Consider the following 23,177-nt stretch of genomic DNA (forward strand, 5'->3'; position numbering starts at 1 on the left):
TTATGATGAGTACCCTCAACAATTTTCTGTTATGTATGTGTCTTTCTTGCCATTTTTCATCTTTGTTTTCTTTCACCAATGCTACTGAGAGTAGCAATGCTTCCTAGCAGGTGTTTAGGGAAGCAGGAAGGGATTATGCTTTGTTTACCCAGTCTGCATAGGACATTTCCACCGTTTCCCTTGAAAACATGCTACTAGGGTAGTGTTTTTTTTTCCTTTCCATTAGTAGACCTATTCAACAGATTTCTTCATGCTAAGCTGTTCTCTTGTCATCAACTTCATAACGAAATTCTGAATCTCAGAATCAAATGTTTCATAATTTGTATTTTTTTTCCTGCTGGAGTAACTGCATTGCAAACAGGCTGTAGAAATGGAATTTAATGTCTGAAAACATTGTTTCCCGGAACAGATTGTTTCTTAAACACAAATGAAGGACTTATGTGACACAGAAATTTTTTTAAGAGTTGCCTTTAAACTTCAGTAATTTGTTGTCTTTCTTTTTGAATTTAGGCTGGAACATTTTCACATTTATCTGAGTTTGCACCACCTCCTACACCTACAGTTGACCATCTTGTTGCTTCAAATCCATTTGAAGATGACTTTGTTTCTCATAAAGGTGTATCATCAAACCCATTCTTTAACAACCCAGGTGCTTATGGAAACTTTCGTATGCAAGGTGGTGGCATGCCTGCACAGATGCCTTCAAGTTACGGGGGTGGTCATCAGCTGATACGAAGACAAGCATCTTTCCCACAAGGCCAGATGGGTCCTGCCTTTGGTTTGCCACAGAACCAGAACTTTGGGCAGCCTGGAAATGTGAATTTTCCCAGCCAATCATTTAATCAACCAATGGGTCAGAGTTTCAGCCCACCTGCAGGGCAAATGATACCAGGGCATGTTGGCACCTACAGTCCAATGATGTCCCCAAACATGGGTCCTCCTGGCAGAAGTGAGCTGGGGCCCGTTTCTGGGCCGACTATGAATTTGAGCAGTGGACCACCTGTTGGACATCGGTTTACCCAGTCGGGGAGTCCTTTCAACCAGGCCTCAATGCAGCGTTCAGACCAAAACATGCCTAGCATGTCTCAAAGCACAAGTCCATTCCCTGATCCTGAGCACAGTTTCCCAACAGGTGAGGAGAATGGAAAAAATCTCAGTACCTCAGGGAGCACTTTTAGTCAGGAGCAGCATTCCAACTCTCCAAATGCTGTAAATGGCAGCCAACAGAACTTCAACCAAAATAGCATACCTCCAAACAGCAGCACACCTGAAGCCAGTGCTCTGGCCCCACCCAGCAAAAATCCTGGTAATTCTCATCAAGTGTACCCCTGTGGAGCTTGTCAGAATGAGGTCAGTGACGATCAGGATGCTATCTTATGTGAGACATCCTGCCAAAAGTGGTTTCACAGGGAATGCACTGGCATGACAGAGAATGCGTATAGTTTGCTTACTAGTGAAGCATCAGCAGTGTGGGCTTGTGATTACTGTCTAAAGACAAAAGAGATCCAGTCTGTGTACATGCGGAAGGCTATGGGACAGCCAGTGGCCGCTAGTGATGGTTGATGTATGCAGGCAAGATAAAGCACATGTTTTGCATCTGTTTGTTGACAAAGAATATGATGACTGAAGATGCTGCAGTAATTTATCATTGCTATAATATTTACAACATTTTTTGTGTTGTGTTTTTATTAAGTAAAACATTTATGTAAGTTAAATGAATATTTGGATAGTGGTAAATTCCACTATAGAAATTGCATAAATTAGGTCTTGCTCAACTTTCAATGTGCTGCACAAACAAGTTAATAAACTTGTTAGGCACAAGAGTTCATCTTTCTTGCCTCTTGGGCACAAGAGTTCATCTTTCTTGCCTCCAAACTGGGCAAGTCCTGTTTACTAATGTCTTTATTGACTATATAAGGAAGTCAAGATTGGTTTAAGTGTATACTTAAAAATTTTGCAGTTCTGTCTGAATTTCTTGGTGTGGCCACTAGCCCTGCAGCCACTGGACTGATGCATTTCTTTTAGCTTAATATTGACATGCCTTTGTACAATATGCGGTAGAATAACATGTTGCGTTTTTGTATTTACTTGTGAAGAATGAAACAAATATGTTGTTAAATGTTTTATTTGTAAGAGGCATCCGTTTTACACTTTAAACTTCAAATTCTTTAGTTGTATTTTAATAATTTGAGTGCGGTACTGAATCGTGTGTTAACTTTATGCTCAGTGGAAACTGTTGATTTAAAGGGAGCACTGTTTTATATGGATTTGCATGAAAAAATACAAATGTGCTCAAAGATGACACAGAACTTTTCAGAAATTAATGGTTCTAGATGTCTTCAGCTTGCTTCGACCTAGCCTCTGTAGTTTAATTATCTGGGCCACAGTTTTCCCTCCTAGCTCTAATATCTGTCTTTGTGTTTCTGGAGTGCAGTTGGGAGAGTGTTAGAAATGACTGCCAAGGTTTTCCATTATGTACTGAAAGGGTGTTGCATAGAAACCTCAGAATTTAGCCCAGAACACAGTGATTGATTGCATACTGAAAGAAACCCCACTTTTAGTTGAACCTTTAATACAGACTGTATCACGGAAGGGCTTGTTTTAACTGAAGCAGAGATTCTGCCACTATTTCCTGTTTGTGTATGTGCATGTGTGTATGTGTAAACATGTGCATGCACGCACACAAAATCTTTTCTCAGTTGTTTAGAAACGTCAGACTTCCCTTTCTGGAGAGCCATCATACAGGCAGCTATCAAGGATTTTTTTGGACAGAGCCCTAGCCTTGTCCCCTAGAGCCTGATGTTGAACATTGTGTCACGAACGGGACATTTTCCCATGCACATTCCTATGAAGACTGCTGTCACTAACTTGCAAAGCCAAGCTTACATCCCTGGTCCTGAGGCTGCTGTTGTCATGCATGCCTCCTGTTATACAAGAGCAATTCTGGCTAAACAAGACCATAGTTTGCCTACCCCAGATGGGTGAGCAGACATAAGCCCTATCCCCGTCTTCCGCAGACTAGTTCTAGCAAGTCGTCATTTCATATCTGGGTATATGGGTAGTTATCCGGGCTTCATCTGTGTATTCCACAGAGCTAGGTTGAGATTCTACTGCTGTTAATATGGGAAAATTCAGATTGCCGTTGGGTAACAGAATGTGTTGAGTTTTAGTATTTTGTTGTGTTGCTAGCAGGGTGTTTATGGCATTTTACCTAGGGATGTACTAGCTGAATTCTCTAAAAACAGAAATCCACTTTGTTTTAATGTAATATTTGTACTTTACAAAATGTCTGTCGGTGCAGTCTACTGCTTTGTCTTTTCTCTTCCTAGACTTGAAGCAAGTTTTGCCCTGGCTGAATACTAGTTTCCCTTGACACACTCCTTGAAATGAATGTGCGAAAAAAAAGTTTCTAAATAAAACTGAGGGGATGAGCAACATAACTTGAGCTTACAATGTGAATGTAACTAATTGGCTGTGATACAAACGGAAATAAAAATACTTGATATAATTTATTTTCTTAAAACACTGGTTTCCATCTTTGCAGCGATTAGTTGGTCATCTCTTTGCTGTCTGTGCAAACAGGGATTTTATACTTCATTTGTCTGTGCTGCACAAAAGAATGAAATAAGTCTAAGAAAACCATAGTCTTGAGCTACTTTTCCAAAGACCTTCACTCCAGAAAGAAAGAGAAAGAACATGAGAATGAGAGTTGCTTCTTTTTGGCATATAGGAGGAATAACCGGAACAGTTATGAAAGCTGTGGTTGTAGATTTTGCTGACTAGTCATATAAGTGAAAACAGTACATATTCAAAACTAGCATTTAAGCAGAAACGACAAACATCATTAGAAAAGTGTCTGTGTGTTTATTTTTAAAGGAGCCGAATTTCAGCTTACTAGCTAAATCATTAAAAATGCTTTGATTCATCAGAAGAGTAAATGCCCAAAGAACTACTAAATTACCTCACTCTGCATTAGCCAATACAGCAGGAACAGAAGCATTAACATTGTCATGTAGTAACTTCAGGTTGAAATTGTTTTTCTGTTAACCACCACTCCCTCCCTTCCAAGTTAGATATCTTATCAGAGGATATGTTTTTAAAACTTGAACTACATTTTTAAGTTCCTACTTTTGTTTTGTCTGATCACCTGCATCTCCCTAGATGTGCGGGTTAAGTCCTAGACCAGGCAAAGTCCTAGACCAGGCAATCAAACTCAGGTGCAAATATAAATGGTGTCCATTAGAATAGTTGCCAGTAAGGAAGTAAAATATTGTTGAAAAAAATGTTAAAGGCAAGAGTTATACCCCTACCTTCCAGCAAATTTTGATTTTAAGGTATAGATTATTTGATGTATCTGAGGGATATGAAGCTAGAGCTGTGAGCTGAATCCTCACAAAAATACTGCTTTTCATTTTGGACTGCTGTTCTATTTTTTATGTATTCATACAGTAGAACATTTGTTTTCACAGTTTGTGATTTCTTGTGTTTACTGTTTTTTTTAATATAAAAATGATTCTGTTAAATGTTCTTGTACCTGAAAATGTACACATGTTTGAAGAAGTAACATTTTCATAATGACCTTGATAGTGCATTGCACACAGGACTGTCTTGATTACAGATCACCAGTCCTGCTGAACATTTGCTATAAAACTGAATTTTATTACACTCGGTGCTGTCTATACCATTTATCTCAATGGCCACATAGCTCTGGTACATCTTTGACTCTGTTTTAATAAAAACAAATAAAGCAAGCATTTTTATTTTGCTGGTTCTTTTGTAGTGTTCAGTGAAAAACCTGTACTATGAGTGAAGTCCAGGTAACTTGCTTCTGATACAAATATATTGATACAGATTCTTTTAATTTAGTGGAATATGTTTATCATGTTGATTACTGCTGCAGTAGCCTTAGCTATATGAGTTATATCCTGCCAAGGATATAAAAGCCAGCCAGCTTCCAAAGCTTCAGGGCACCTTCATGCACCCAAACTGTCAGGCAGCTCGACCGGAGCTGACTGAAACAAAAGTTTGGGTACAGAGCTCTTCAGAGCTTTACTGATGCCACAGAGTACACTCCTCTGAGGTTTTCAAGGATTGACAGTAGGCTTGTGCTGTTCCATTGATGGCCAGATAAATTCCCTTTGGGGAGGGAACTTCCATTTAATATTTTTACTTATTATTTATACTATCCTTTTCAGTAAAGTTGCTTTAAAGCCAAGAGTTTTTATTTTAACAGATTGTCACAAAACTGTACTGTACTTTTAAATAGAAAGTCTCTTTATCTTGTCAGTTTAAAAGTTTTTAAACATAACTGAAAAACATTTTTTTCTGTTGAGAAATTGTATTTATTTTACTTTGTGTGGCTGTCATGGTGTTTTAAAGGGTGAAAAAGTAACTTTTTAAAAACTTAGCATTTGCTGCTTGTTTTCCTTGGGAAAGAAGAAGCACCATTTTCAGCTTAACCATGGAACAGACTGTCTCACAGTTGGTCCTTCTTCCAGCCACAAAAACAGAGTTAAGCAAATGGCCATTACCACCACAGCAGGCTAGCAATTTGTCTCAGCCATAGGTGGGTGACTGCTGCAACCATTTATTGTTCAGTACACCAGTCATCGTTTACCCTGACTCCCTTTAATGTAGCAACTACCGCCACTATGGACATTATGGGAGATGTCCTTTCATGTCACTGTTGCAGTATTCTTTACAATAGAGGTCCCCTGCCTCGGGCATTCTGACATCCGGCTAGTGTACCACAGCCTTTAGGTTGTAATGGGTATGCTGTACATCACACATATGCTCCCTGTGCACGAAATAGGGCATAAAGATGTCCTCCGGACATACCATCCTCAGGTCTTCTTTGCCACTAGTCCGAATGCATTTTCGATCATCAGTCTGAATGCTCGTTCATCTGCTAGTTACCAAACCGCTTTCAGATAAGTGCCCCACAGTTTTATTTTCTTATCTTTGTTTTACCTTGTTCTGGTTGTTGGCTTTCAGAAAGGGGAAATGCCAGTGTGGAAGACAGATTCCCCATAAAGATTGTCACGAGCAGTGTTTGTTTTGTTTAGGTGCTTCCCACGACCATATGTGTTGTGAGATTTTCCAAGCTTTCATTCCTAAGATGTTGTGTAGTCTGTTATCTTCCCTAGCTATTTACTTAGAAAACCAGTAACTTAAACTGTTGGATAGAGACACTATGGAAGGATCTTCCTGGCACGAGGGTCAGACGTCTGCGAAGAAAAAGACAAAGAAAGCTCAGCTGGATTCTTCACTGGACATCTCTCTTGAGGCTAGTGAAAGCCCGGAGGATCATCTGGTTTTCTTGTTGAATTTCTCTGCCAGGATTGCTTCAATGGCCGGCATGGATACGACTTCATGCACGTCCATGGAAGCCTTGCAGACCATCCTGGATGTACAGGAGGAACCGTGGCTGATAATTACCGAAGACCCTAGAGGTGTTACTCTGATATTAGTGAAGGAAGAGGTTTCAGCTACAGTAATTGTCTTCGGGGGACAGAGCCTCCTAATATGTTTAAAGCTGATGTCCGTCTCAAAAAGAAGCATTTCTCCTGCTCATGAAGATCCTCCAGAGTTAATGGCAAAACTTCATTCAAGGCCTGTTTAATGCCTTTTTGGCTGTAAAGCTTCCACAGGAGGTTTCTGTTCCTGCTTCTCCCTGGTCTTCTACCCTGTTAAGAGACCTAGGGGCAGGATTCCTGTGATGCAGATTCTGATGGAGTCCTTGAGTTAATCTGATCTTCCTGGATTATGCTTCTGAGGAAGAAGAGTATCCTTCCTGACTGTCCTGTAGAGGATATTTCTTTTGGTGACACTATTTCTAGAATCATGGAGTTTTTCAAATGGGACTGTGTTCAGGTGTCTGATGCTCAGAAAAGGTACCATGAACTTATGCATATGGAGTCATCTAGGGCATCTGCTGTTCCTTCTGTTCTTGCTGCCTTGCTAGATGCATTTTCCACTGCTTTTCAGGCTGCTGATTCCCAACCCCCTGCTCAAAAAAAAAAAAAAATGATAGGTTTTAAAAAGTAGAACTTGAAACACTGAAATCCTCTACCAACTAATAAAACAGTTGGTGTAAAATAAATATAGTTGAAGTAGCAAACAAACACCAACTGTACCACAGCTAGGAAGTTTATTATAAAACAGGTAAGCGCTTTCAGGAATGTGCCCCTTGAAGTGGCACATCCCTGAAAGCACTTACCTGTTTTATAATAAACTTCCTAGCTGTGGTACAGTTGGTGTTTGTTTGCTACTTCAATTAGGTTTTAAAAAGTGCCTAATAACTGCAAGTTTTTTTTATGTGGCCCTCTGCTGACCCTTCTGTGGCATCAGTTGCCTCTGATATTGTTGCCTTCCATTAAGTTGCTTCCCTCTGAAAATAGCAGAACCATGGAGGCTTGGTAAGAAAGTGTACACTTCTGCTACCCTGGCCTTTAGAGCTGTGAAATATCAGACACACATGACTAGATATGTTTGGTCTCAGGCCTGTCAGGCTATTTCATTTCTTTGTGATTCTGAGGGGAAGGCCTCTGCCCTATCCTTGCTTGGGGCATCTTCCCAAGTTGCTTGCCATTCCATTAAATGCAGCTGTGATTCAGCTGATGCTTCATCTACGGCTGCTGCTTTTGGATCTGTTTTGAGGAGGTATTCCTGGCTCAGACTTTAACCTTTGCCTGATGATATCAAGGCTAAACTGACGGTTGCTCCTCTGGATAATAAGCATTTGTTTGGTGCTGTTACTGCAGAGTTATTTTAAGTCCCTGCAAGAAAAGGGTTATGCCTTACAGGATTTGAAGCGTATTTTTGTTTCACCTGTTCCCAAATTTCAAAGGAATTACCCTAACAAGCCTGCCTTTGATCCTAGACAGTCTCTCCCTCCCCAAAGGTAAAAAGGGTGGTAGAAGGGCTCCCTTTCTAAGTCTACCCAAACTCCTTTTACTTAGAAGCTTCCTTTGCCTGACAAACCAGGTGCTGTCTGACTGTCCTTGCTTTGTTCTTCTCCGTCACATTCCTCTTTCTCTGCGTTTTCCCTGTCCCTTCTTATTTCGTTAAAAGGTGCCCAAGACTCCTCAGTTCTTTCCTTAATGCGCCAGGATTATTACATGGTTTGGAAACCCCCCCCCCCCTTTTCTGGGCATTCATCGGCCTCAGGAACAGCTGCCCTTATTTCAAGAGGTGCTTCATGTCCTGTTGGCTTAAGGAAGAATTCAAGAAGTTCCAACTCCTCAGAGGGGGGAAGGGGTTGTACTCCAGGATGTTCAGGTGCCTTCTTTCTTGGGGACCAAGGAGACCCATCTTTTACCAGCTAAACACCTTTCTGAAGGTCCCTTCCTTTCAGATGCTATCCCTTCACACCTTGTTTCCTCTGTTACTTCCTCAGGATTTTCTAGTTTCCCTGGATCTCAAGGATGCTTATCTACACATTTCCATTCATCCCCTTTTCAGGACATTTTTATGTTTCTCTGCTTTGCTCTTTGGCCTCTGTACTGCCCCAAGGGTCCTCACCAAATGCCTTACTCCTGTGATTGCTTTTTGCAGGTCGAGAAGGCTACAGATCTTTCCTTACCTGGATGACCTGCTCATTCAGGCCTACTTTTCAGAGATTTTACTTCTGCATCTCCTCTTTGCTATTTTACTCCTGCAGAGCCTGGAGTTTACCGTAAATTTCCAAAAATCCTTCCTGACTCCTGGTGTCCAAAGTCAGTTTGGCTTCAACATTCCTTTAACTTTTCTAGTCCCTCCTCTTCCATGCCTCAAGCTGGAAATTCAGTGGTGGATTCATCAATTGCCCCTCAACCCAGGGCTTCCTTTTCAACCTTCAATCCCCTCTAAAGAACTTTTCACCTATGTCTCAAATGTGAGATAGGGAGCCTCCTTTGGTCCTTTGAAAGCGCAGGGCCTTTGGTCTCCTCGACAAAAGAATGATGGCATCAGTGTCAAAGAGATGAGAGCTCTTCTTTTGGCCCTTCAGGCTTTTCATTCTCTTTTCTGTCGTAGGCCCCTCAAGATTCTCACAGAGACAATTCCACAGTGATGTAAGGGGGGGGGCAAGGTCTTATTTCCTGTGCCGCTTAGCCCTTCAGGTTTGGGATCTAGCAATCCAGTATCAGGTGACCCTTCAGGCAGTTTACATTCTCCTGGATCAGAACATAGTGGCATATTCTCTGAGCAGGTCCATAACACAATCGCATGAGAGGATGCTTCACAGGGATGTGTTTCTGGACATTGTCCACCAATGGGTCATTCCCGAAGTAGATCGATTTGCTTCCTCTTTGAACAGACAGCTTCCTCTATTTTACATCAGATTCTTGTGTCCTCTGGCCTGGAAGGTGGATGTCTTCTCCCTTTCTTGGAAAGGAATTTTTTTTATGCCTTCCCACCCCTTCCTTTCATTCTGAAGGTGTCCTGTTCAAGATATAACAGGATGTCCCCAAAATCTTGCTGGTGACTTCCTTTTGGCCCAGACAGCACTGGTTCCCTCCTTTTCTGCATTTAGCCAAGGGCAGTCATCACAAGTTGCCTCACATGGTGGGCCTACTCGCACAAGACTTGGGGTCTCTCATCTATTCTCAGCTGTCCAATCTTCAACTGACATTGTAGGTGATGACCCCCCTTCAGACACCTTTTTTTCTAGGGAAATGCTTCGTGCCTTGCAGGAGGCCAGGAAACACACTACTTGAAAATCTTGTTTGTCCAAATGGAATAGATTTTCTGTTTGGTGTCTTTCTTGTAACCTGGATCCACTTATTGTAGATGTTCCATTAGTCTTCTCTCGTGTGTGTGAATTTCTCAATGCTGGGTTGGCATATTCTTCTGGTAAGGCCCACCTATCAGCTATTTCTGCTTGTCTGCCTTTGTCTTCCCCTTTGCCTCTAGATTTGAAGCCAAACAGTTTCTTAAAAATGTCCTTTACATTTGGCCTCCCAGGAAGCCTGTTCTTCCTTGGACCTTTAATTTTGTTTTAGAAACGTTTACTCAGACTCCTTTTGAGCCTGCTGTTTCAGCCTACTTACAGCATTGTTCCTGGAAGACGGTTATTCTTTTGGCCCTTTCTTCTGCCCTAGGGGTGTCTGAGCTGCAAGCACTTATGGTTGTTCCTCTGTCTAGTTTTTCATAAGGACAAGGTGTCCCTTCATACTAATCCTTTTATGCCCAGGGTGGTTAATGAGTTGTCTCTTAATCAGTCTATTCATTTGCCCACTTTTTCCCTTCTCCACAATCTGCTAGTGAAAAGGTTTTGCACACCACACCTTTGATTTGAATAGGCAACTTGGATGTTATTCGGATAAGACTAAAGCTTTTTATAAATCTGAGCAGCTTTTTTATTTTCATCCTAGGTCATTAGGTTTGGCTGTTTCCAAGCAAATAATTTCTTCTTGGATATCTAAAGCCATTTCATTTTGCTATTCTTTTCATGGGAAGAGCCTTTCTTCTTCTGTTAAGGCTCATTCTACTAGGGCTGTGGCCTCTTCTGGTGCTTTTTTCAAGGGTTTGGATACTAATTCTATTCTTGAGGCAGTTACCAGGATTTCTGTGCATACATTTACCAAACACTATAAGTTGGATGTAATTTCTAGGACCATAGCTGGTTTAGCCAGGTCCATTCTACATGGCTTCTTAGAGGACTCTGCTGGCCCTTCCTATTCCCAGTCTTCTTCCTGAGCTATTGTACTTTTCCTATTGTAAAGAATACTGCAACAGTGATTGGTAAGACACAGTACAGTTGTGTAAAATCGTACCATAACAATAGATGTTCTTCTCTTCCTTGTTACAGTATTTGCTCACTCCCTCCTCCCCTTGTCCTTTTTTCTTCTGGATATGTCTGTTACCTGATAATATCCTTAGGCTGTTGTTCCTTGTGGGGCTTTTAAGTTCTGAGGATGGTATGTCTGGACATCACGAAAGAAGAAAAATGCCAAAAACTGCTTGAGCCACCGATATTAGCAACAAAATTTTATTAGTCCACCAGGAACACGACTAAAACCACATAAACGCTTTAAAACAGAATTGCGTTTTCGTCTTGACAAACCGACTTCTTCAGATACCCTTCAATAAACAAGTCCACCTTTTATACATAGTTTGAAATTCCTTATCCAATCAAAAAATTTTAAATTAAAAATTAATTAGTATACTTTAAAACTATCAACCTTCCACATAATCTAAAAACCTTTTTCAAAGAATGCATAGATGTTATGACAACTTCTCAAACAATTTAATATTATTAAATATTAGTAAAAATTCCAAAAGTCCATATTTATTATTATAAAATACTTTGGGATTTAATTATAAAAGAAAACAGTTTATATAAATACTTTGTGTTAATATAGCCTGCCATCTGCTGGTTAAAATGGGAAAATACATCTCATAACTTCATATTATTCCTGCTTTCAGTTTTAAAAGTGGCATAATTGAAATAAAATCATTAAGACTAGGGAAATTTGTTGCATCAAGGGAAATCTGCCACCATAATTCCCTGAATTCCAATTTTTCCTCCCATAGTCCACCCCTTACATCTTTTTTAACCTGTTCTAAAACCATAAAATGGAATTTAGCATCTGGACAAACCAAGGTGTGCTTATACAAAGCATTGGTCTCTTTTTTTTATAGCTATTTCATATTTGTGTTCATATATCCTCCTTTTTAGGACTCTCTCAGTTTTTCCCACATAAAAAGCATTACATTTTGAACATAAACTTAAGTATACCACACCTTTGGTTTCACAATTATAGTAGTCCACACTTACAATCCATTTCTGTCTACTTTCTAAAAAAACTTTTTCTTTATCAATTATATTACTGCAATACACACAGTGTCCGCATTTAAAGGTACCCTTCCTGACCTTATTAAATCTTTGTGGGCCTTTATTTTCCAACATATTTTTAAATGAAAATGAGTTCTTATATACTACTTCAACATTTTTACTTATTTTTTTCTGATCTAAATCAGTTAAATTAATAAATTTAGACCATTCCCTTTCAACAACTTTTCTTGTAACCTTGTTGTTGAAAGCATTATATTCAAGAACCAGGGCATGCCTGAAATCAATCTCTTTAATGGTGGGGGTATTACAAATAGGTATATTATCTTCACCGAAGGTAATATTTGATTTCGTATTACCTAAAATAGGTTTGAATCTACCTTCTCTCCCTTGGAGAACTTCGTCTTGTATTCTCCTGATAAATTCTTGGGGGTAGCCCCTTTCCAAAAACATTTTATTTAATAAATTACACTCTTCTTTGAAATCAATTTCTGACGTAGTCATTCGGCTACCCCGAACATATTGTCCCTTCACTATGTTCTTTTTACAACAATAGGTATGGGCACTTTGATAATGTAGGTAAGAATTACAAAAGGTAGATTTCCTAAATATTTTAGATTCGAGCCTATATTTTCCCTTATATATTTCCACATCTAAAAATTGAAGTTTCTCAGTGGATACATGAAAAGTAAATTTCAAAAATTGAGTTGTTCCTTCCAGATATAGTTTAAATTCCTCTAGTTGTTCAACACCCCCAGACCATAAGATAACTACATCATCCAAGAATCTTCGATATAGTTTCCAACAAGAACAAAATTTAGAATCCAGAATATAAAGCTCCTCCCACTTAGCCAAAACCAAATTCGCATAAGTGGGGGCACAGGCAGCCCCCATAGCGACATTCTTGGTCTGTTTATAAAATTCACCACAAAACTTCAAAAAATTATTTTGGAGAACCAAATCCATTAAAGCCCCACATACAATTTTGTCATTGTGACTAAGTATTTCACCCTGGAATACAACATCTTCAAACATTCCCATTCCTTCTTTATGTGGAATACTTGAAAATAAATCCACAATGTCAATAGTCACAAATAATAAATTGTCACATACAACATCATTATTAAATGTATCGAGAAGGTCTCATGAATCTTTTATAATTGTTTCTTTGTTAATCCACACATTTTTCAATTTATTATCTACAAACTTAGCCAAACTGTGCGTTTTAGATCCACTAGCAGAGACAATAGGCCTTAATGGGGGGTCAATTTCATTTTCATGGATCTTCGGAATTCCGAAGATAGAAGGAACTCTTGGCTTATCAACTTTTAAAAAATCAAAAGTTATTTTATCAAATAAACCTTCAAAAAACATGTCTTTCAAACAGATATCTATTTTATTTTATAAGCAATGTTAATTTCATTGATACACACGTTGGTATAACCTTCTTCATTAAATAAAATTAATTCATTTTTCCTTCATATAATATGTTATCCATAATAACTATTCCACCCCCTTTGTCAGGTTTCATTATTCTAACTTTATAATTGTCTCAAAGTTTGTAGGATATCCATTTCATTCTTATTTAGGTTTGGCTGAAAACCAAACCTACCATGTCTTTTTCTTAATTCTTTTTTCCATGGTTTTTTCCAGGTTAATCAATTGTGGGTGGAGCGGGGGGTTAAATATACCCTTTCTCTTGAATTCTTGATTCCCTGTATCCACCTCAGGAGTTATTAATAAATTTAAATTAATTTTTCTAAGGAATAATTTTATGTCTAATATTGACTGAGTTAGATCTCCCTTTTTATAGGGTATAAATTTGAACCCCTTCGCAAGCAGGCTAAAATGTTCTTTTTCTATATTATCAATGAAATTATAAATACTAAAATCATTAAAGGTGTACTTAACACCATCCACCAAAATATCATTACTAACTGAACTATTACTAGGTGGGGGCGATAATGGTGTAGTCACCATATTTAATATTTCCCCCTCCCCCTTCTCACCCCTCTCCATGAAAAATTTCTTTCTTGATATCCCGATTTATTCATTAGTCTCTCTGATCTACGTAGAGGGGGAAATTCTTCTTCATTAAAGCCTTCTTCGTGTAACTGATTAGTATCATCAGGCCTTCCCTGTATATCATTGGCCATGTTATTTCCATAAAGTCTTTTTAGGAAGACAGGACCCCGGGGTCTAGGGTACACCGTACCCTTTTTATATTCTTCTGTATCCCTTTCTCATTTTTTAAGTTTTCTTTGTATAGTTTCTCTACATTTCTCATCAATTTCTCCCCTGATTTTAAAATATTTATCCTTCTCTTCCTTTATTGTAAATATCAAGTCTTCCTTTATACATTGATCTAATTCATTAATTTCTTTCTGTAAAGCAACCTGTGTCCTACTGTTTTCCTTTATTATAAGTGTCAATATATCTAGGCCGCAATTATTAAACAATTATATTAACTCTTTGTGAAAAACTGTTCCTTCAAGGACATTATTAGGGTATTTAAACAGCTTTAGTCCTTTTGGGACAATACTCCTGCTAATACATTCATTAAGATATTAATTTTCAATTTCTAATATCCTAAATTTTAACATGAGTTTATATAAATTGTCCAATTTGACTCTATAAGAGTCAGCTACAACTGGTGGCCCATTAAAAACATTTTGCTTAAAGGAATATTTTTGTAGTAACCAGTCCTTGGTTTCTTTAAAACATAAGTCAGTCTCGTTATTCCAACAAACAGTGCCTGAAGTCTTCTTGGTAGAGAAAATGGTCTTTTGACCTGCTGGAATAGTCCCACGGGAATCAATGTTAATAACGCTGCCATTTCCATCCTCACGGAGGATTTCTGGTGTATTTACAGCGTTAAAAGAACCCTCGCCTTCATTAATATGATCTTTCGATCCATTTGTATTCTTCCGTTGTTCACGATGAATGCCTAGTCCTCTTATTGCATCCTGGACTTCCGCATTGTGAACACGAACGTTAGTACACAATCCGACCAATGATTGCGTTAAAGGTGTTAGCAGGTCTACCAGCTCAGTAAGTTGACCAATTAATTTCCTGGATTCTCCGATGTCATCCGCCTCTTTTCCTTCTGGAGGGTCCGGTCTCTACATAGCAGCAAACCCAAATGTAAAACAGCCACAAAAAACAAAAATTGGGTATTTGGCACAAGTAAACCACGAAAGAAGAAAAATGCCAAAAACTGCTTGAGCCACCGATATCAGCATCAAAATTTTATTAGTCCACCAGTTCTGAGGATGGTATGTCTGGACATCACCTTTATGCCCTGCACTGTGCAAGGGGAACATACAGGTGACATATGGCATACTCATTACCATCTAAAGGCTTTGGTATACTGAATGTACGTCTGGCTGCCCTAGCAGGGAATCCCTGTTATAGAGAATACTGCAACAGTGAAGAGAAGGACATCTGTTGTTATGGTAAGATTTTACACACCTGTACTTTAGCCATATTCCCTACTGTTGTTGGAGTGCCCTCAGTGGGCAAGAGAGGGCCACTATTGTTGGTTCTGGGAGAGGGAACAGGGAAGTCTTTCTTGTTTTGTCAGAATGTTGTGCCATCCCTAGGGGAGCTGCTCTTGCTACTAATAACATTGATGACTCCATTTTTTCTCCTACTCTTCCTCAAATTTCCTTAGACAGGAGTAGTTTACTGGATCTGGCTGAGGGTTTAATTCTGGTTATTGATCCTTCTTATAAAGGTAGTTTTTGAGAAGAGAAAAAAGGAATATGTCCTTTTCTGAAGAGATTCAAGGTTCTAAATATGGATGACTTCCAAGATGGCTGCACATTGATTAACAACTTCATCTCTCCCAGTTTGAAAACTGAAAATGAGAAACAGCCAGTGATATTGTCCGCTTGAGTAAAATTCAGTTACTGGCTAGTAAGTTCACGGCCTGGATGCTAGCAAAGTAGAAACTAAGAGAGGCTGAAGGAAAATCAACTAGAAAAGGCAAAGAGAAAACACTGACTGGGAAGAATCCTGAAGTTGTTCAGCAAAAAGCAGTTCAAGCTCCATCTCTGGTGCAAGACATGGGTTCCAGTAGTCTAGAGAAAAAATAAATCAAATGTGCCCAGAACTGATTACAGTAAATGAAAAACACTGAAACAGTATAGCAACTCAACAACAAAAGCCTGGAGAAATGGAAGAAGTTTTAAACTGGTATTCAGATGAGCTGATAAAACTACAAAAATCAGAGTTTAAAATAAAGAAAAGGCTGGCTAAGTACGAGATTGCTCAAGAAGAGATGTTTCAAAAAATGTTAGAATTAGAGAATAGAACATGTAGAGGAAAATCTGAGATTTTCTGCTGTACCAGAGAAATTGGAAACGGACTGTATTAGTTTTATGAAGGCACAAATAAGCAACTGGTCTAGTTTTACAGAGCAGGAACTGTTACTTAAAAGGGCACATTATGTGTATATTCTAAATCTGTCCACAAGAAAGTAATCCATACCTTTAGTAGTAAATGTACAAACCTACAAGCAGAAAAAGTTGATCCTGACAAAACTGGCAAAAGGGCAAAGTATTACAAGTTGGAGACAGTAGTGTGTGGAAATGATTATTCATTGTAGGCAGAAGAAAAACACAATTATTCCAGTAATCGGGGAAATGTTGAGAAGCAAGTGTGAGATTCAAACTGCTGTATCCAGCTGTCTTCAGAATATTTTTCCTGGAGGATCAGTCATATGTTCTTCGTGTTTCACTGTTGCAGTCATTACATTTGGGTTATCTGCTTGCAGGTAGCCCTCAGTTGGCCTGATTAACAAAGTCTTGGGTCCTGCATTGGTTGCTGTCCCTTCTTCCATGATGTCAGGTCGTCAGGGGTATAAAACATGCAGCCGACACCATTACATCAGTCTTTCTTGCCGTGCAGTGCCCGAAGCAGAAGCAGTTTGCAAGTGCCGGTCGGCCGACTCCTGAAATTTTAATTTTCGAGTTTCAGAACCAAAGTCTTCAGCTAAAAAAGTACCCCGTTGGGGAAACCTTTTCTTGCTCAAGACTAGCCATGCCAACACTGGTACCCCCCTCCTGCGCAATGTGTCATGATTCTCTCCATGGCACCTGCCTCAGACTCCTTCCCTGCTGTCTCAGCAGGAGAACCAGATTCTGCACCCTCAGCTTCTAACACTGAACCTTGCAGCCTGGCTAATTACTTAATCTCTCCTTTACCATCCCTCAGCAAACCTGTGATGGATATTATTTTTAGAGGCAAGGAGGCCTAGTACTAGAAAATCTTATGCTGAAAAATGGAAAAGATTCTGTGCCTGGAACCAGTCTCAAGGGATGAGTACAGCAGTGCCCAATTTACCTCCGATTTTACAATACTTAACTGAGATGCTTTGCAAGGGACTGTCTTTTTCCTCCATTAAAATCCACGCATCAGCCATTTCAGCTCATTATAACAGAACCACCCCTCTTCTCTCGTCTGCTCAAGCAGTTCCTCAGAGGGGCCAAAAATTGAGACCACCCAGGAGAGCTCCAACCCCAGCCTGGGACCTTAACTTTGTCATGGAGAAACTCATTCTACCTCCTTTCAAGCCAGCTGCTACTGCAGACTTAAAATTTCTTTCTTGGAAAACAGCTTTCCTTTTAGCAATCACTTCAGCTAGAAGGGTAGAATTACAGGCCCTTATGACAGTGGAGCCTTTCATCATCTTTCATGTGGACAGGGTGTCCCTCAGAACCAATCCATCCTTCATGCCCAAGGTGGTATCCAGTGTGGCTCTTAATCAGTCCATTCATTTGCCAACCTTCTTTCCCAATCCACAGAATAAAGTGGAACGGATACTGCATTCCTTAAATGTGCACAGACAACTTAGATTCTACTTGGACAGGACTAAACCTCAAAGGAAAAACTGCTGGTGGCATTTGCTGTAGGGACAGAGAGAAATGCTATTTCAAAGCAAACCATTTCTAAATGGATAAGCCATTGCATTCATTTCTGCTATAAGCATCAAGGAAAACCTATCCCCCAGGGGATCTCCACCAGGGCTGCATCTACCTCTGCAGCCTTTCTCAGAGGCGTCCCTACCAGGGACATCCTAGAAACTGCAACCTGGAGTTCTGTACATACTTTCACCAAGCATTATCATTTGCCAATTGTCTCTAAATCCAGAGCTGGCTTTGCCACTGCAGTCTTGCAGGGCATTATAGCTGGCCCTAATGCTGTCTAAATTCCTCCTTCCAACCATAGCTTTGGGAATCTACCAAAATGTAATGACTGCAACAGTGAAACACATAGTACAGTTGTGTACACTTACCATAAATGTAAATGCTCGGGTGTATTCACTGTTGCAGTCCTGGTTACCCTCCCTCCAGCCCCCTAACTTCTTTGACTATACCTCTACGTTTCTTTACTATGCTTAAAAGCCTTTTTGGTGTATTTGCTTTTTTGTTGGAGGTATATCTTTGTACTTCTATATTTAATTTTCCCATTAGGGGGGCACCTGACATCTGGGGCAAGAAAAACTGATATAATGGCGTCTGCTGCATGTTTTATACCCCTGACGACCTGACGTCATGGAAGAAGGGACAGCAACCAACGCAGGACCCAAGACTTTGTTAATCAGGCCGACTGAGAGCTACCTGCAAGCAGATAACCCAAATGTAATGATTGCAACAGTGAATAGACTTGAACATCTACATTTATGGTAAGTGTACACAACTGTACTTTTCTTATGCATAACATGGTAATGAGGAAATGCAAAAGTTTGTCCAGTTAAAAAACAGCCGTCAAGCAAAGGGGTAATAAAAACATACAGAGAGAACTTATCAGTGAAACCTTTTCCACTGTTGCAGAGGAAAATACTTGAGAGACGGGAAAAAGCACATAAGCCGACTAGAAGAAATGAGAGTACCTTGGAACTCACCCAGAATCTGGAGTTGGGAGATGGAGATGACCAGAAAGAAGACCAGCAACATGGAAATCAGTGAATAAATGTGAGACTGCAAAGCATGGATCACATTTATGAAATAAGGCTGTATAAGAATAACTGGTAAGAATAGACTTTTGTTGAGCTGGCTAAACTTGGGGGGAACTGAAAAGCATTTACCTGACTTCATATCATTTAATGTTTGGAAGGACTCTGAGGGGAGGGGAAGAAGAGGGAAAAAGTTAAGTGAAATGTTTTCTGTTCTTAGCAATATTTCTTTGAAACTTTTCACAATATAAACTGCATAGTTAATAATAAACAAGTTTTAGTTCTTGTATATGGTAGTTACTAATATAGATGCCTTTTTTTGTTTTCTCTCTTTTTTGTATTAATAAATGTAGGCATTACACTGCAAAACAGAAGAAAAGCTCAAAAGCATGGCTATAATCTTGGTTTGTTGAGTGAGGAGATGAGCTGTCATAATATATGAAGAGCTGATATGTTTTCCCTTACTTTTGCATAGGTTAATGTCTGGAGTAAGATCCTTAGCTTAATCTAGTAACAAATTAAATGTAAACAAGTAAAAATTAAAACATTGAATATAATGAAAAGTTTTATGTTAGCGATGAATGCTTCAGCTTGTCTTTTAGGTCACAGCAGAGGGTTGTATTTTTTCTCTTACTTTTCCATGGAGACAAGCTGAAAATAGGACAGTCAAAGACAGAACACTAGTTTCTTCAAGGTTAAAAGTTAATGATTTCTGAAAGCATTCAGGTTTCTTTCACATGGGAGGGAGATGAGTATAAAAAGAAAAAATAACTGATTCCACTTATTGTAAGTAGAAGCACAGGCAGTAACATGCTTCAGCATGGTTAACCTCCGTTTTAGGTTAATTATGGCCTGTGTTAGCAGTTGTCTATTTGGCACAAATGTTACTATTAAGAGGGTTAAATTTCATTATTGGAAGATGTACATAGATTTATATGTGTTTGAATTAAGTTAACAGGTTATGCGGGTGCTCTGGGGGGGTGTTTTTTTTGTTTGAGGGTTTTTATTAAAACAAAAGTCTTGTAAAATGTAACATGGGTTGCAATGTTGATTATAAGAACCAAATGTATAAAGGATTAACATGCCAAATATTAATGAGTACATGTCTCACAAAAGCTGAAAATAGACATGTAAAAAAGCTGCCATATACAATAGTTGGGAATAATGACTTTTACCATCATAGTGACACTTTCCGTAATGAAATGTGAATAGTCTCACAAGTATAGACAAAACGCAAAGAATATGTAATGCTACAGGAGAAGCATTTAGAAATGAGCATGTGAATTTGATAAAGAAATGATTTCAGGATGGATATTCTGCAGAATATCAGGTACAGAGTAAGGGAGGCGTACTCGTATTATTTAGTAGAGGAGCTCCAGTAGTGATAAAAGAGGAAAAAATATAATAATGGCTCATTTGTAGTAGGCTACTTGCAAGGAATGAGGATTACAATGGCATGTATTTATATTCTACCTAAAACTGCTATTGTGGAGCTTAAAAATATTGGGAGAAATAATCAACTTTCATCAGGGGTGTTACTTATATATTATGGTGTCTGAAATTTGATTTGCAATAATGAGGGTGTATCTGGTGGGCCTAAAAGGGAAAATACAACAAAAGATGGTAGGTTGCTAAAGTAATTTATGAAAATATTTGGTATGAAAGATGTAAATTTACTAGTAGGAATGCTTAGAGAATTTGTATATTCCCCCAAAGTACAATAATTGGGCTAGACTACTCAGAGATTATATTTCACAGAAACTCCTGCATTTAATTGAGAACTTTGATACATATCCAATAACTATTTCAGATCATGTGCCAGTAATTGTCAAGATAAAAATGCAGTGTAATGAAGTAAATATGATACACTGGCACTTCCCCACCTACCTGTTAAAAGAGAGGAATTTAAGGAATGGGTGGTGGAAATTATCTTTGAGTTATTAGGGAAAAGAGAATGTACTCCAGAAGTTAGAGCTAGTGAATGGAATAAAATTAAAGTTCATAGGTTCATAGGTTTAGGTTCATTCATAGGTTCGTACTAGGCTATCTGCCCAAGGGCATTTATAAGCCTAGCCCATAGTTATTTGGCTTTCGCCACCCCTTTAGTTTGAATAAAACTATGCCTATTATTTTGCTGTACCTCTGTCAAGCAGTGACACTGAAGTAATCCCTGGGGTATATCTGCGATCCCCCATCCATTGGTCAAGATTCCTCTTGAACAAGGCCAGCGAGGTGCTCTGCCTCACATGTACCGGGATTTTGTTCCACAGCATAGGGAGTCTCTGGGTGATGAATCTGTCCCTCCAGCACGTTCTATTAATAACCGTGTCAAGGTTTAAGTCTCCCGCCCTTGTGGTTCTGAGGGATCTAGATTTTTGAGGTGAAGCATATTCATCAAATCAGGGTTTGACATGGCCTTATATGTCAGGCACAGGTCACCTCTGAGCAAGCGGTATGAGACTGAATAGAGCTGGAGTTCTTTCAGTCGGGCAGCATAAGACATATTTTTGAGACCCTTTATCCTTTTGGTGAGGAACTTTTGGGGCCTTTCCAGCTGCTGCAGGTGTCGGGTCAGATACATTCCGAATGGGGCATTGTACTCAATCATAGGTCTAATGAGTGATGAGTACAGGGGACGATGACCTCCCTTGATCTAGATGTGAATCCCTTCATGATCAGGTGGGCAATGTAGAAGGTTTTCCTAACTACTTTAGCAACATGAGTGTCAAACGAAAGGCTACTGTCAACCTGGGTCCCCAGATCCCTGATGACTTCTTCTGTGCTCAGTGGATTGCCACCTATATGGTAGCTAGGGGTAACCTTGTTTTTCCCGAAGGGTATGACTATGCATTTCTTGGCATTTAACTTTAGGCCATGGCTCTGGCACCAGTTATCCATTTCTGTGAGGCCCTTCTGAAGGATATCTGTGTCAGATGTGTTTTCGACTATGGCCCAGTTTGCAGTCATCTGCAAACTTTGTCAGCCATAACCCTCCTGTGTTTGCTTGTACTTCAGAAAAGTAGATGCCGAACAAGAGTGGACCCAGGACTGATCCCTGTGGGACACCACTTGTGACAGGCTTTGAGTCTGACATGGCTCCAGCAACTCTGACCCTGTGGGTTCTGTCACTTAGCCAGTTTGCAACCCATCTTGTGATGTATGGGTTTACATTCAAGCTGATGAGTTTTTCGATGATACCTGAGTGGGGTATCGTGTCGAAGGCCTTTGCCAGGTCAAGGTAGGCTGTATGGACTGCCTTTCCTCATCAATGGCCTTGGTGACTGTCTCGAAAAAGTCAACCAAGTTTAAAAGGCATGATCTGCCTTTGACAAAGCCAAACTGGGTTGGATCCAAAGTCTGCAAGTTCCCTATGTCTTTATTTATGAGTTCCATTATGATCCTCTCCATGGCTTTGCAGATAAGGCTTGTCAAGCTAATGGGACGGTAATTCCCAGGGTCGGTGGAGGCACCGCCCTTGTGAAGTGGGACCACAGTCGCCGTGCGCCACTCCTTGGGTACGTATCCTGAGGTGAGGCTAAGATTAAACAGCTGTCCTAACTGCGGGTTTAATTCCTCATTGAGTTCGTGGAGCACACAGCCGGGGACACCATCCGGTCCCATGGATGCTGTGTTTTTTCTTTGGAGAGAGCAGTTCTCACCTGGGTGTTGGAGATGTTTGGGGGCCTACAATCCTCTGGTATAGATATCTCTCCTTTTGGGGGGGGAGAAGTTTGCACTGAACCTGTCAGCCAGTATGTTGGCAGTGTGTGTAGGTTCAGTAATCTTCACATCATTTTGAACTAATTCTGAGCATATCTGGGAGTTTCCTCCTAGGTTTCTAACATAGCTAAAGAAGGCCTTATGATTGTCTTTTGAGTCCTTGGCGATTTTTCTCTCAAAATTTGCCTTGGATGATTTTATGAGAGCTCTTAGTTTTTACTTATAATGATCAAAGGTGTCTTACCTTTCAAGGATTTTGCTCTATCTTGTAGTAGCTTCCTCCTTTTGTTGTAGAGCTTGTTTATGGCTGGGGTCCACCAGACTGGATGCTTGCCTTTGGTACAAAGAGTCTTAGTTTTGTTTGGGATTGCCTGATCCATGCAGTCCTGTAGGTGCTGGTAGAAGGCATTTGTAAGTGATTCAGCGGTTTGAGTAATGTTTACCACTGGCTCAGGGGCCTTAAAGGAGACCACATTCGTTGTTAGAAGTGTGGAGACGACTTTTGAGAAGTTTTTCACTGTGGTCTTTTTATTTCAGGTGGGGCGGGATGAGGACCTCCAGCGAGATTAGTTTATGATCTGATCTCACCAGTGAGGGGTATACTTCCGGTGTTGAACATTTTGATCCCATGTTCGTGATGATGAGATCAAGTATGTTTTCTCCTCTTGTGGGGATGGTGACTAGTTGTTCCATGGCATTTGAGTTTATGAACTCCAGGAACCT

The sequence above is a fragment of the Protopterus annectens genome, chromosome 8.part0, assembly GCF_019279795.1.
Source record: "Protopterus annectens isolate FY-2018-M chromosome 8.part0, PAN1.0, whole genome shotgun sequence".
Taxonomy (NCBI): domain Eukaryota; kingdom Metazoa; phylum Chordata; order Ceratodontiformes; family Protopteridae; genus Protopterus; species Protopterus annectens.